Below are 16,211 nucleotides of genomic sequence, written 5' to 3' on the forward strand. Positions count from 1 at the left end.
GACATCATGTTATGAGAACAAGGTGCTCAACATTCAGAGTTTCTATCTATCTATTTATTTACTTATATATGGCATTTTATCCCACATTAAACATGAATTAGGTTGAAACTTGGGAGCATTTAAAATCTTTTTTTTTCCTGTGCCTACATCAAAAGAAAAAAAGATGGCATATGGGAACTTGCTTCTTTTACTTTGTGGAATGCAGTGGTATATTATAAAAATGCACCTGCCTTTTTTTTTATTACTTCTATTTCACAGAGAAGGTATTGAATAATGAGGGAAGGGCTTCCTTCGTGCAGAGCTGTCCAGAGTCAGTCTAAATGTGCCAACATCGTCCAGTTCAACACACTACTAGCAGCCAAGTTCATACAAAGTTAATTATGTGCAATGGAAAATAAACCTGTTGGCTCAGGCTGCTTGCTTTGTGATTATTCAATCACTGTTTCATTATTGCTACCAAGTATTACATATTAAGGGCATTTCTTTTAGTTCATTTATCCAGTCCTTACATGCACATGGTTTTCCTTTTTAAACCCAAAGGTTTCCTATGATAGCATTGTGCTTATTTGAATTAGTTTTTCTGTACGCTCAGTGCTCTAATGCGGCTGGATCTCCTGAGGAAGTAAATATGAAACACGGCCTGTGTTGAGCTCTATGAATTGTTGGAAAGTATGTGGATGTGATACGGATGCCTGAAGTGGAATTTCGTCGCTCACAAATGTGAAGATTGGATCTGTCAGCTATATTTAAAACCGATGCTAAATTATCCTTATGGGACTTTGGACTATTTACAAAGGATACTAAGAGCTGTTGGACAGAGTGTTAATCATCTGGACACCTGATATGAGCTGATTTAAATAACAGTCATTAAGTCTACTCTAGTATTACTAGAGTTAAGAATATTAAAACAGTTGGAGAATTAAATGTAACTGAGAATCGTTTGATTCAGTTGTTATGTTGATTAATGTGATGTGTGGGATTCTGTTTGAGATTGCATCTGGGTTTGGTTTGTTATAAATAAACAGTGGAAAATGTATTCAATGCATTATGTGTGATGTATAAAATATATTAAGTAGAGATAATTAGGTAATTAAAAGGTCATGCAGCGTTTGTTATGTTATAGCTAAGTGACTAATTGAAAGTAAAAACTTTAACACCTATATTGGTTGTGTGTATATATAGAGAGAGATATATATATGTGTGTGTGTGTGTTTCTTATAGTGCATTGAAAAACGTGTTTGTAGATGATGGCAGCCCCTACACTTCTGAACACAATAGAGACCTCTTTACTGGGTGGATCTGGTGCAGCTGCCTCAGCTGCCTTCCCCTAGTACCCTACACCAGTGTTTCCTAGACCATCAGAGCAGCACCTTAGCTTCAGCTCTCTCTCCCAGAGGTTTAGCAAACTCTCTTCTGCTCCTCTGTTCCCCCTCCATCAGTCCACATCTATAACTTGTCTCCTCCTCCAGGGCCCTGAATATTTTCCTCCTCCTGCCTGCCTGTCCTTCTTCCCCAGTAGTGGTCTGCAGTCTAGCGATCACAGCAGACCTGTCTCAAGGACTCAACTTTCTCCCTGTGATGATGCGTCCCGCCCTCTTGGAATCAGGAAACTGTATCAGAAGAGGAGGAACACATCATAGGGGGAAGGCCAAGTCCCCAAGGAGGCCTGCTGTAATTACTAGAGATTGCTATAGGCAGCAGTGTGTGAGAGTTGGGGGAGGGGGAATGGGAGTCCCGGCTGTCACCGAGGTGGTGCAAAAATGGAAGGTGCCGCAGGCTGCAGATGCTCTACTTTGAATTGTTAGGTTTATTTATCCCTTACTAAAGTGTATGGACCAGCCACCTCCTAATAGGTGGAATAAACCAAGGCTACGTTTGGAGTGAGAAATGTGATCTTTTTTTTTTATAATTTTTTTTATTTTTATTTCTTTATTTTTCATTTTAAATAAATTTACAAGTCATTTTCATACTTGAATAGGAAATTCAGATATAAGATAAAAAAGAAAAAAGTTACTTCATAAGCATGAGCATAAACATGAAGCAAAAGAGAAATGTGATCTTTATTACTCACCACTTTACGATTACAAATTGTGACTTCTCACACGAGAGTACAGACAAGCTTATACAGAAGTCTAGTAGCGCTTTAGAAATGATAAGTAGTAGTAGTAGAAGTACTGGCTGAATCTGCTACTCTGCCTCTAACTTTCTGATACAATCACTTTTATACAGATAATTTCAATTGCATATTGTAATATTGTGGTTACAGGTAATTGGCTACATGTTAATTAATTGGTTACATATGATAGGTTCATGGTAATTAGTTAGTTGCAGATAATTGGTTATATTATAATGAAAAGGCCTTCACCTCTGAGCAGCCTTGTCATCTTCCCGTGGAACTACTCTGTTCTCTCTTTCTCCGGAAAATCTGTTAACAGTTGCTAACTGTTACATTTCTAAACCCTGTGGTCAGCAATTTTGCACCTGCACCCTCCCTCATATAGCTTGTGACATTGAGGGGCATAATTGAACGAAAACGCCTATCTCCATGGGCGTTTATCTCCGAGAACGGGTCCGTGAAGGGGCGGACCCAACCGTATTTTTGAAAAAAATAGACGCCCATATGTTATTCGCTAATTTGTGAGCTGGGCGTTTTTGTTATTCAGTGATAATGGAAAATGAAAGCGCCCAGCTCAAAAACGAATACATCCAAGGCATTTGTTCGTGGGAGGGGCCATGATTCGTAGTGCACTAGTCCCCCTCACATGCCAGAACACCAACCGGGCACCCTAGGGGGCACTTTTACAAAACAAAAAAAAAAGGTAAAAGAGCTCCCAGGTGCATAGCACCCTTCCCTTGTGTGTTGAGCCTCCCAAATCCCCCTCAAAACCCACTGCCCACAAGTCTACACCATTACTATAGCCCTAAGGGGTGAAGGGGGGCACCTACATGTGGGTACAGTGGGTTTGGGGGGGGTTGGACGACTAAACGCATTAAGCAGCACAATTGTAACAGGTAGGGGGGGATGGGCCTGGGTCCACCTGCCTGAAGTCCACTGCACCCCCTAATAAGTGCTCCAGTAACCTGCATACTGCTGCCAGGGAGGTGGGTATGACATTTGAGGGTGAAAATAAAAAGTTGTGAAACGTCATATTTTGTGCTGGGAGGGGGTTTGTGACCACTGGGGAAGTCAGGGGAGGTCATCCCCGATTCCCTCCAGTGGTCATCTGGTCATTTAGGGCACTTTTTGGGGCCTTATTCGTGGAAAAACAGGGTCCAGGAAAAGTGCCCTAAATTCTCGCTGAAATCGCATATTTTTCTTCCATTATCGGCGAAAGGGCGCCCATCTCTGTTCGCCCGATAACCACGCCCCAGTTCCGCCTTCGACACGCCTTCGACACGCCCCCGTCAACTTTGTCCGCATCCGCGACGGAGTGCAGTTGAAAGCGTCCAAATTCGGCTTTTGATTATACCGCGTTATTCGTTTTTGTGAGATAAACGCCCATCTCCCGATTTAGGTCGGAACTTGGGCGTTTTTCTCGTTCGATTATAAGCAGGATTGTGTCTTAACAGATCATGAGATGTTGACTCAGACCTTGGTTCAACTGAAAGTCACTTAGAAATGGGCCTGTCAGTTTTTACTGTCATCTCAGGCCTGCAAAATATTCCAAAATATACATCTTTCAATGGGCTCATGGTCTTTCCATGTTGTGTTGTGCTGCATAGTGCCCTGTCTACCTTGGGGAGGCTTGTTGGGTCGGCTTGCAGCTAGGGAGTCTTAGAGGTGTATTTTTAAAGCACTTAGACTTACAAAGTTATATAATAACAAATGGAACTTTGTAAGTCTTAGTGTCTTGAAAGTGAGCCCCATAGTAACCTATGTTACAAAGTTCCACAGGTTACTATTGGGCTCATTTTCGAAAGAGAAGGACGCCCATCTTTCTACACAAATCGGAAGATGGACGTCCTTCTCCAAGGGTCGTCCAATCAGTATAATCGAAAGCCAATTTTGGACGTCCCCAACTGCTTTCCGTCACAGGGACAGCCAAAGTTCAAAGGGGCGTATGGGAGGCTTAGTGAAGGCGGGACTTGGGCGGGAGTTGGAATAGGAAACCTAGGAGGGAATCAATGTTACAGTCCAAGTCCAAAAATCCAGACTGCCTCAGGGATTGGGTTGGTCCAGATTTTCATATTTTCCAGATTCCCAAGCAGTACTTTTAAAATTAAAATTTAAGGAAGAATAAAGAAGAGATGAACAGGCACATTTTATTGATTTATTCATTAACAAATACAAAATGATTCATTTATTAAAATGGGTATATTTACAGGATAAATATACAAAGAAACTTAAATATTATGGCCCCGATATTCAGACCATGGGAGATAGCCAGGCTGTCTCCTGTGGTCAGCACTAATGCTGGATATTTAATGCCAGGCCATTTCCGGTGACCAGCATTGAATATCCAGGTTTTTTGGGCTGGTTTAAAGAGAACCAACTATGTCGATATTCAGACATAGCTGGTTATCTTTAACCAGGGTTTTACACTATCAAATTTGGCTGCAAAACCTGGTTTAATAATCAGCGGATAGTCGGTTATATCGTGAGATATAACCAGTTATCCGCCAGCCTCTAACTGCAGATATTCAGCAGGAGATAGCCTGTTATCTCCTACTGAATATCAGCAGATAGCTGGTTAAGCGCTATTTAACTGGTCAGTATCTGTTCTAGCTGGTTAAATAGCACTAAACATTGTATGTCTCAATGAATGAGACCTCATAAAGAGAGGGGGGCTAAGAATCAAAAACCAGAGGAACATGGTACTGTAAAAGAAAAACAAAGGAAATTGAAGGATAGCATATTCATTTATTTCTACAGTCCAATTTACAATAACGAAGGACTCACAACTTCTGGAATGGTAACCCCTCTACCTTCAAGAAAAAAAACTGTAATTGCAGTGGGTCATAGAAAACATAGGGCCCTGTTTACTAAGCTGTGCTATAGGTGCGCTAGCATTTTTAGCTTGAGCTAAAAATTAGCGCGCGCTAATGCTAGAGACACCCATAGGAATATATGAGTATCTCTAGCGTTAGCACGCACTAAAAACCCTAGCACACCTTAGTAAACAGGGACCTTGGTATTTTCCTGTAAAATTTGTTTTTCAATGGTCATTTTTTCCTGTTTAAGGATATTTTTCTTTGATTGTAACATTTAAAAGTTCGTCTTTTCACATTATCCTCTTCCCTTGTCTGTCCAACTTTTCTTCTGTATATATATTTTTCTATTTTTTCCATTTATGGTTTATATATATCTTTACTTATTCTTTATTATATATGTTCTTATTTTATAAGCACCCCTGATGAAGGCAATTTCTTGCTGAAACACTGCAGTGTTGTGTTTTTTCATCTTGAAGTACTTTTCCGTATGCTATAGGGGCTCATTTTCAAAGCACTTAGACTTACAAAGTTCCATAGGTTTGAAAATATGCCTCCATGTGTTATGTACACGCATATTGCATATTGTTCCTAGAAGACTGCTTTTGCTTTGTTTTTATTAATAAATTGAGCCATTTTTCCTTGTGGGTTTGGCTCCTTCCGTTCCTTTTTTTTCATCAGTAGTTTTTTTTATACACTGCCAAGTTCTTCTGTTTCCTCCATCTCTGTTCCCCCATCCAGTGTCTTTGTGTCTTTCTTCCCTATCCAGCTTCTATCTCTCTCTTTCTCTGTCTCTCTTCCCCATCCACAATCACCCCATCTCTCTCTTTTCTCTTCATCCACCATGGCTTGTCTCTCGTCAGAGAAATCTGACATATACTGATTGTCATAGTGCTTTGCTGGCCTCAACAAAACTGCTTGCCCCCTCATCTAGAGTCTATTTGAAAACCTCCACTCAAGATTTCAAGTGTTTCCAGTCTTAATAGCATAGATTCAGAGTACTCTTCTACAACCCAATTTCAGTGTCCTCCCCTCCCTCCTACTTACCCTCTTGCTGCTATCTTCAATCAGCATCATAAACACAGCTGTAAAGATGCAGGCACTGGACCATTTCCTTGTGTGCATTGCTGCTAGATTTGCTGGTCCCATCCCCTATGACATAAACTTCCTGCATCAGAAGGAGTGGTGTAGGAGCAAAACAAACACTATGAAGCACTATGTATAGCCCTGTATGTTTCTATGTGGCAAAATATATGGATTTATAAAACATGGCACTATCCAGCATTGATAACCTGACTTCAGAAATGCAGACCTAAACTTATTCCGCTGTTCAATGCACAGCCTAATGTTTGCTGAAGCGGTGACCTTGCATACAGACAAAGACAAGGTTGTCATCAGGATCAACGTCAAGGCCAGAATAGCCAAGGAATCTTGGAATTACCCTTGCAGCTGGAGAGACGCTGTGGCTGGCAAATTGCACATTGTTTATGAAACCCCCAGCTTCTTGTCAAGGTGACTTCTTCAGTGTGGTGTCAGTAAGACAATCAGTTGGTCCTTGAAGCCACACTATTTGGGGTAAACAAAGTTATGTGTGCATCACCCCCAAAGCCAGAATGTACGTCATCAGTGCAGCTGCAGCCCATGATTTCTGTATAAAAAGGGGCTCTTATCCGATGCAAGGGCTGCTGTGTTTATACTCCATCCAAAGAACAGACATGCATGGGACCCTGCTGACCATCTGAGGAACATGCTGCCATCTAGAGATCTGCATCAGGTTGTATGCTTGCTATGTACCTTTTTATACATGCCGTGGGTTCAGAGTGGCTCTTTTACTTATAAGTCTAGTTAGGGATTTATGTGCGTTTACTCCAAGCTGATTCTATGATGTCCTGTGTCTCTATCCTTGCTTTCTTTGCACATTATCTTTGCTACTATTGTAAATAAAATAATTGTCTTATTTTCATAATACCCTTGGTGTGTAGTTAGTTCTTTCTACTATTAGGGCATAGGAGCTTGGATCTAAGAATAAGGGGGATACATTTGCTTCTGACACTTCACTCAATAATGTTAATTTTGTCTGTTGCCCTTTTCTTTCAGAATTTATACTAAGTGTCAGGTACCCCAAAAGTGTATTATCTGTATTGCACCTTGTGAAGAGGAGGTTGAGGGGGTGGATAAAATGGAAGTAGATGAAGAAGAAGTGAGGAGGGTCCAGAGGAAAGGGAGACAGAACAGATCCTTGCCTTTGCTACTTCCGCAGAGGGAGAAAAGAAAAGGGTTTCTTCCCACTGAAAAATGGAGGCTGGAAAAGAACTACAATACCCATCAGCCCCATGGAAAACCCTGGTATAGAAACTATCCTCCCCAGCAGCCTCCAGGGGAGAACCATGACAAGGCAAGGGAGGTGTCCCCTGGGGTTAATCAGGAGGAGGAGGAACAGCTGAGAAAAGGGTGGGACGAGGAACCCATGGAGTGGCAAGAGGCTGGGGAGAGAGAGAATGTGGAGAGCCTGGAGGAGCCCATGGACATAGCAGCATGGGCTCAATCATTGTGGAAAAAGCTGAGGAAGCAGGTGACGTCTTGGTATGGAAGCTGGACTGAAAGAGGAAAGAAAAGGGTCATGCGGGAGAAGAGTCAGTGATAGTGAAAGTGTGACCCAGAAAGGGTGGGACCCTTGTATCTCCCCATAGAGTTCAAGCTGTGTTGAACTGTATGCTGCTGAGCTACTTAGAGTGAAAAGTGTGTTGTTTTGGGAGGGATTATTGTTTTTTTCCTGAGTGAACTAATCAAAGAGAAAGGAAGATGTTTTTTTTTAACTGTTTGCCATTGCACCTGGGGGGAAGATGTGTAGCAATGGGTTTTTTTTCCCTTATTTTTGAGCTGTAGCCTGCAGCCGCTCCCCCAGTGGGGGGATGCGCTAGGCTGTAGGACTGTTTAAGGGGAACGAACTGAGTTCTGGAAGCAGTGGGGTTTATGCTTCTTTTTACCCTGCTGTGCTGATTCCATTGAAGAGGAAAAACAGTGGGGGCTGTGATTTTGTTCCTGTTTTATTTTGAACTGTTGGACTGTGAACACCAAGGAAATAAAAACTTGCTGGTTTTCTTTTGGAATTATTGGTTACCCGAATCGTGCCCTATAGATTACAGTGGGTTATGGGGCCGGGCATGAAGCTTGGCCCATAGCCGGAGTCTCCAAAGGAAGAGACGGGATCCTGAGAACCCCTGGAGGAGGGACGGATCTTTCACAGCCTACACTGGGAGCAGCAGATTTAGGAGCGATGCGAGCAGGAAAATAGTCCCGTACCTGTGTCTTTACAGCTGCATTTACCAGAAAAGGTTTGGGTTTCAAAGACTGGATTCTCAGGTGGTCCAGATTTCTTAATTTCTGGTATCCAGATTTTTGGATTTCTACTTTATTTTTGTTTGGAATAAAGTGAGAACCTTGTCAATTGTAATTATTCTCCTGAGTGAAAAGGGAAAGTTTGTACCATTTATTAAACTGAATAAAAAGTTGGCAACATCTATGAGGTCTACAGCTTGGTCCTTTATTGATAGGAAAATAAGCTTCTGGAGGCATGGAGGGGCATAATCGAATGGCGCCGGCCATCTTCGGGGCCGGCTCTGCAAAGGAGCGGAGCAAACCGTATTATTGAAAAAGATGGTCGGCCATCTTTTCTTTTGATAATACGATTGGGGCCGGCTAAATCTCAACATTTAGGCCAAATGTTGAGATCGCCGGGTTTAGAGATGGCCGGCTTCGGTTTTCTGCCATAATGGAAACCGGGCCCAGCCATCTCAAACCCGGCGAAATGCAAGCCCTTTGGTCATGGGAGGAGCCAGCATTTGTAGTGCACTGGTCCCCCTCACATGCCAGGACACCAACCGGGCACCCTAGGGGTCACTGCAGTGGACTTCAAAAATTGGTCTCAGGTGCATACCTCCCTTACCTTGTGTACTGTGCCCCCCAAATCCCCCCCAAAACCCACTCCCCACAACTCTACACCACTACCATAGCCCTTAGGGATAAAGGGGGCACCTAGATGTGGGTACAGTGGGTTTTGGGGTTTTTTGGAGGGCTCACATTTACCACCATAAGTGTAACAGGTAAGGGGGGATGGGCCTGGGTCCACCTGCCTGAAGTGCACTGCACCCACTAAATACTGCTCCAGGGACCTGCATACTGCTGTCAGGGAGCTGGGTATCCTCATTTGTGCACATTGCCAATCTTTGTTAATGGCAATGGAACCTGCACAACTGAGGTCACCAAGAAGTGGATATGTACTAAATGATTGATGAATGAATTATGGTGGTAAAGAAACGAGGTGGTGGGAACAAATTACAGTATTTTGATATAGTTGAATCCCACAGTAAATAGAGAAGTAATATTGCCAGTTTGGGAGCTGGGTATGACATTTCAGGCTGGCATACAGGCTGCCAAAAAATGTTTTTTAAATTTTTTTGGGTGGGAGGGGATTGGTGACCACTGGGGGAGTAAGGGGAGGTCATCCCCGTTTCCCTCTGGTGGTCATCTGGTCAATTGGGGCACTTTTTTTGAGACTTGGTCCTAAAAATAAATGGACCAAGTGCAGCCGGCGAAATGCTCGTCAGAGCCGGCCATCTTTTTTCCATTATCGGGCAAAGCCGGCCATCTCGTAACTACGCCCCCGCCCCCTTCCCACCCCCATCTTGCCTTCTGTACCCTGCCTTGAAGTTTGGCCAGCTCTGCAACGGAAAGCAGTTGGCACTGGCCAAAATTGGCTTTCGATTATACCAATTTGTCCCGCTTCAGGAGATTGCCGGCCATCTCCCGATTTGTGTCGGAAGATGGCTGGCGATCTCCTTCGAAAATAAGCTGGATAGTGGCCTAGATTGAAGAGAGGGAGGACCTGTCATTAGACAGAACTCCCTTTTTAGGGCAGCACTGTTCCCAAATTGTGCTATAGCTCCAGAACCAGCAGGCTCCACTAAAGCAGAGGATTGGACCTGGGAACATTAATGCAGTGCTTCTCAACCCAGTCCTCGTGGGCACACCCAGCCAGTCAGGTTTTCAGGATATCCACAGTGAACATTGTTCCTGACCCTCTTGTTCTTTTTCTGAAATTTACTGTACAGAATAAATGTAGCTAATTTACTCACAGTTGTAGGTTCTCAGAAGCTTGGTGCCCTAAGGCAAGAGACTTCAATTTTTGAAGGCAGTAACTGGAGATGAAGGTGGAGCTCTGAAGAGAAAAAGCTTTATGGCACAGGTGGGAGAATTGACAGGTAGTTTCATAGGTGAGATCCCGAGTTATGCAGTCGTAGGTAAAAAGACGAGTTCACTTTGGGAGAGCAGAAGGAGAGCACATGCTCCTGAGCAGGGGTGTAGCCAGAAGTCCATTTTTGGGGGTTCCCAAAGGTGGGCTGAGGTGGCCCAGTAATCTCTCTCCCCCCCCCCCACACACACACACAATAAAATATTACCTTTGCTGGCAGGGGTGATAAGCCCTGCCAGGTGAAGATGTTTCCTGCACAGTCCCACCTGTGCTGAGCAAGCAGCAAGCTCTTCATTCAGCAGGCGCACCTCAGCCACTAATGCTCAGTTTTACAGGCACTACTTCCTGCGTATGCAAACCTATCTCATGCTTATTCATTGTGGATATCCTGTAAATCTGATTGGCTGGATGTGCCCTGAGGACTGGGTTGAGAAGCACTATATTAATGGGCGGGGGGGTGGGGGCAGGGTCAATGCAGGAAGCAGTCCAGGGCAAGGTAGTTAGGTTGGAGGGAGAGAAGGGGTGTCATTAGACACTGGTTCCTTTCAACCAACCCTTTTATGCTGTCCCAGACTTGGCGAAACGTTCCCCACACTAACTAAACACATGGGAGAAAGTTTTTTTTTTTTTTTTTGCATGGCTATGGGGTGGTTAATGACCACATTAACATACATTTAAATACATGTTAATGTGGACTATGGTAATGGTTTCAGTGCAAGTTAATACCCACGCTAAAACCATTTGAGCATTGGATGCACCTAATGATTTGTCCAGATAACTCCCCCATGTTACCTACACAAATCTTTTGAATATCAGTCGTTCAACTCCTAATCACTAAATATTCTGTTATACACTTTAAAAAGCAAATATCCCAGTAACAACTTACCTTTACATCCACTTTATATTCACTCAAAATATCCTTTTGTGTGCAAACAAATCCCAGCTCGTGACCAGTGCAAGGTCTTCCTCTTGTTCTCAGTAGCAGCTGCAGCCCTTTAGGAACTCCCTCAGCACAACAAAAGAAATTGTAAGTCACCAACAGAAGTTGCGATTTCCCAGATAAGAGATTAAAGTTCCCTCAGACTTCAAACCCAAGCAGTCTTTCAAGCAGGAAATAGGAATTCTGTGGCTCTCAAAGTGCAAGGAAGGAGGAGCCTCCCAACACATAACAGGTAAAGATAAAGGTTGTATGCTTCATGGAAGGGAGGTGGAGGGAAGTCACAAAGGTTCTCTTTCAGGTAAAGGAAAAGAGAATAGTACCTCTGCCAAGATTGCCTGTAGTAGGAGTTAGATTTTAAGCCAGTCCAGAAAATAATGTTTTGAGGCATTATGAAACCATGGTCAGTGATTTTCAATGGATAAAATAGTGAACTACAAATACTACATTGCTTTGGCATGTAAGTTTAAAAGCAAGACTGGTTAAAAAGTCTCCCTCTTAGAACAGGTCAGGGGCAAAATAGCAGGACACTATGGAAGTGTCTCACTGAAGGGTGTCTTACATAATCTTATTCACATTAATTTAAGTGTGTGGACAGCAAAGACTGAATTTAACTGCTGTTGGGAGACTGAATACAGAGGAGCTTGTTTATTGCAGTGGAGACTCCTCCTTCACATTTAAAAGTAGCAGGGAAGAGCAGGAATGGAAAACTGGTTATATTTCTTATTGCCATGGAGAAGGGGAGGTTTTCTCAGTGTTGCAATGCAGCTGGGGAAGCTGAAAGACTGGATTTTTGAGTGGGGGAGGAAGGGACGCTTTCTTTTTCACATGTAAAAGTAGCTGTGATAAGCCCAGAGTCTGAGTGCCAGTTACACAGGAATGAGAACTCCTTATCACCTGATAAAAGCTGACAGGTGGAACACCAGGCAGGGCCGTGCCAACCCAATAAGCAGGGTAAGCACCGCAGGGGGGTGCCTGCCTTCAAGGGCGCCGCGCTGGCCGCGGCGCTGCTGGTCGAGTTCTATTTCAAAATTTAAAAAATAAACCATACCGTACCACGGCGCGTCAGCGCCTATGCACATGCGCTGCTGCCTTCCCGCACGCAGCGCTCGGTCTCGGCTCTCCTCCCTCCCTCCCCATCAGCGCCTAGACATGTCCGCCTGCGAGCTCTACACCTGGGTAAGTGAAGCAGGGAATCTATCTCTTTAGCTGCTCAGCGAGCGGCGGGGGGAGGGGCATGATTTATCTCTTCAGCTTTGCTTAGCGGGCAGGAAGGCGCAACCTTAGCTTCCTTGCTGCTGTTTCCTGAACTAGTGCCGGGGCAGGTGTTGCTTACGGTGTGGCAAGTTCTCACTCTGACCGAGTTGAGGAAGACCGGGAGCGGATGGGGGGCCGTGGGGTGGAGCTGCTGCTTGTCACAGCCAATGTGGGCTCCGTGTGTGACAAGGTGGGTATCGGGGGAGGGAAGGGTCCGCCCTGAGGAAGGCCTGTAATGTCCACGCAACTCTGGCTCCTGCTGAGTCTGCAGCGGTGGGGGGGTGACACAAAGCACAAACCAACTTGCCAAACTCTCTTCTGACAGTACGTCTCCCTGGACGTAGTGAACAAGTTTGTACTCTCTGCTGACAGTACTCTTTCCTGGACACGCTTGAACAAGTTTGTGCTATAGTGGTGATGCTCAAGCAATCACTGCACTCATACAGTTGACATTTTTGACAGATAGGACTAGCTGTTCGTTTATGTGCTATTAATTTTACTATTTTTTTGTGCAACTAGATTTTGTTTGAGTTTATTATATTTGTTGTGACTCATGGCTTTAGTACTGGGCGCCTGCCTTCAAGGGTGCTGCGGTCGAGTTCTATTTCAAAATTAAAAAAATAAACCATACCACGTTGAGAGAAAGGAGATGCCACACGGGGGGGGGGGGGGGGCGCTAACTGATAGTCTGCAGGGGGGGGCGCCAGAGACCCTAGGCACGGCCCTGCATCAGGGACAGAAAAAATAGGTACAGTATTTGAATGTATACTGCTTCAATAGCTTTCAGGCAGGGGTGTGCCAACTGATAGTCTGCAGGGGGGCGCCAGAGACCCTAGGCATGGCCCTGACACCAGGGAAAGCACCAACCACAAGGGGGTTGATGTACAAAGCTTGCATTAGAGCTGTGCACTGATGGCTTACCGTGCAGCTTCTAATGCAAGCTGAGTGCATGTATAAGTGCACACACAGCAAAAGGAAGAGCACATAAAAATGTATAATACTGAGTCATTATAATTAGTTGTTAAAACATAGCATAGACAAACTGAACTATTCACATCTGTCTCATCTTAGCAGCAGGCGAGTGATTACTTAGAGCTGAAACTGGTGCTCTGCTAAGTTGGCTGTTCCGGTCCCGTCCATAGGATGGTGCTATAATGTTAATCATAGATTGTTGATAAACCTGTCATTATTACATTTTAGCAGGGAAAAAAGAAGAAAGATTCCCTACGTATAGTCTTAAAACAGAAAAAGTAGGGAAGGATCAATGGACATCCAACACACAAAGAAGGTCAGAGGTCAAGCATCAAAATTTATTAGATACTAGCTCTACCCGGCCACGTGTTGCTGTGGCTCAGTCTGGTTAAATGGAAAAGAAAGAAAAGAGGAAGTGCACGTTTCTAATATGTTTAATTTCACAATGCTTGTGGGTATACAATATTTTTTGTTGTTCCATTGTGTGTGCAGAGATAGAGATTGTCTGGTTTGCCGACTGTAGAACATGCAACATATAATTGTCCATGTGAGAAGCAATCCATGTGTAGATGTAAACGGGTGAATTCTAAAGATTGGCCCTGAGCTTTGTTGATGGTGATTGCAAACGCCAATCGAATTGGGAATTGCAATCTGTTAAATTGAAATGGCATATCTGTTGGAATCATAGGAATGCGAGGAATGAGGACATGTTCACCTTTGAAAGGTCCTGTCAAGATTGTTGCTTGTACGACATTGCTCATTAATTTTTTTTACTGCAAGCCGCAAGCGGTTGCAAAGGTTTGGCTGATTGATATTTCGCAACATGATAATTGGCACGCCGATTTTCAATTGCAGTACGTGCGGTGGCATCCCTGGCAGATCGAGTGAATTGAAAAAGTCTGTTGGATAATTAAGCGCTTCATCTGCTTCCAGAACAGTGTCGACGGACTTGTATGTGAGTGGCTCGCTTTGAATGTTAGACTGAATAATATTGTTCAGTTCGTAGACGTCTTTGTTCTTGGCCGCAAGAATAGCTCGTTCACTCAGCGAATCGTGATTCTTGTAATTGGTTTGAATATTGGGAAATACTTTTTCAACCAATTGTTCTTTTGAGGTCAGTAAATTGCAGAAGTTATGAGGCAATGAAATTCGTCCTGAGGTCAGATCAAACGGCACCTTTTCGTTCCCAATTTTCAGCAATTGATGTGAGAATATCTGAGCTGATTGATCGTTTTGCAGCTGGACACGCATATTTGTAGTTAAGTTTAATGTCTTTACATGTTGCCACAAAGTAGAATATTTTAGGCAAGCATTTATTTCGTCCGCTGGTGTCGATCGAGGAACTACAGGTAATGTTTGCCTGAAATCTCCTGCAAGCAATATTAATGTGTTCCCAAATGGTCTGATGTTTCCACACAAATCTTGCAATGATCGATCAAGAATCTCGAGTGATGTTTTTTGCTATGCTGTTTCCTCAGCACGTATTTGAGCCATTCTTTGTCTGTTTCGCTCGTTCACTGATGCCCGTTCTTCCTCAGTTTGATTTGCAATTGTAGGTATATAAAACCACACGCGTATTCGAATGCAACATTGTATCCAAATTTCAAAGCAATCGGTGAAGAACTTTTGGAGATTTAAGCCACTCTCAGCCTGTCGCGTTGATTTTGTTGAGAACGAAGCAGATCTGAAGCTGCAGAACACGATCGTCGTGCTCGCAACCGTGCATCGTCAAGTCTGGCTGCACATCGCTCTGCTGCTTCCTCGGCACGTATTTGAGCCATTCTTTGTGTGTTTCGCTCGTTTGCTGATGGCTGTTCTTCCTCAGTTTGATTTGCAATTACTCATCGCACTGCTTGTGCTCCTTGAGTACAACAGCTGTGACACCTATATAATAGTAGGTATATAAAAACAGGCATGTAATTTCAAAGCAATCGGTGAAGAACTTTTGGAGATTTAAGCCACTCTCAGCCTGTCCCATTGATTCTGTTGAGAACGAAGCAGATCTGAAGCTGCAGAACGCGATCGCCGTGCTCGCAACTGTGCATCATCAAGTCTGGCTGCACGTTGCTGTGCTGCTTCCTCGGCACGTATTTGAGCCATTCTTTGTCTGTTTTGCTCGTTCGGTGATGGCCGTTCTTCCTCAGTTTGATTTGCAATTACTCGTCGCACTGCTTGCGCTCCGCGAGTACGACAGCTGTGACATCTATATAATAGTAGGTATATAAAAACATGCGCGTATTTGAATGCAACGTTGTGTCCAAATTTGAAAGCAATCGGTGAACAACTTTCGGAGATTTAAGATTTTGAACAAACGAACATTTACATTTTTATTTATATAGATGTGAAAAACCCCAAAGAAATTAGACTCGACACGGAACCATATTTCGGCAAACCAATGCATGCTTCAGGAGTCTGTATATCTATAAATATGCAAAGCAATATGATATTACAATTGAAACAGCAAATTAAATAGAAATAAAAATACACTGAGAATAAACATAGGACCTTACAAGACTGGGCATCCCAATGGCAGAAGACATTTACCCCCCTGTTTACTAAAGCTTAGCTTGAGTTATCTGCAGCAGGGCCAATTTTATTCCTGTGGGCCCTGCTGCAGATAACTCAAGCTAAGCTTTAATAAACAACCCCTTTAATGTGAGCAAGTGTAAGTGTGAGAAAGAGGAACTCAAATTATAGCTATGTGAAGCAAGGTTCTCCATTAGGAGTCACCGCCCAGAAAAAGGATCTAGTTGTCATTGTTGATGATATGCTGAAACCCTCTGCTCAGTGTGCAGTGGCAGTTGAGAAAGCAAATAGAATGTTAGGAATTATTAGAAAAGGAATGGAAAACAAAAATGAGAACAT

At 43.6% G+C, this 16,211-nt stretch overlaps 1 protein-coding gene across 3 annotated transcripts in view; it reads left to right on the plus strand.

Moving 5' to 3' along the window:
• Positions 1-11,096: 11,096 nt before the first annotated feature.
• The window catches only part of LOC115465775 (protein unc-93 homolog A-like), a 135,003-nt gene continuing 129,888 nt past the window's right edge, over positions 11,097-16,211 (plus strand). Inside the window, exon 1 of one of the 3 annotated variants that reach the window (XM_030196490.1) lies at positions 11,097-11,352. The gene's annotated coding sequence lies outside the window, so the exon portion shown is untranslated. Of the gene's footprint in view, positions 11,353-12,052; positions 12,072-12,232; positions 12,297-16,211 lie in introns of those variants that run through there. The other 2 variants (XM_030196492.1, XM_030196491.1) reach the window with 2 other exon arrangements.

The sequence above is a fragment of the Microcaecilia unicolor genome, chromosome 3 (assembly GCF_901765095.1).
Source record: "Microcaecilia unicolor chromosome 3, aMicUni1.1, whole genome shotgun sequence".
Taxonomy (NCBI): Eukaryota; Metazoa; Chordata; class Amphibia; order Gymnophiona; family Siphonopidae; genus Microcaecilia; species Microcaecilia unicolor.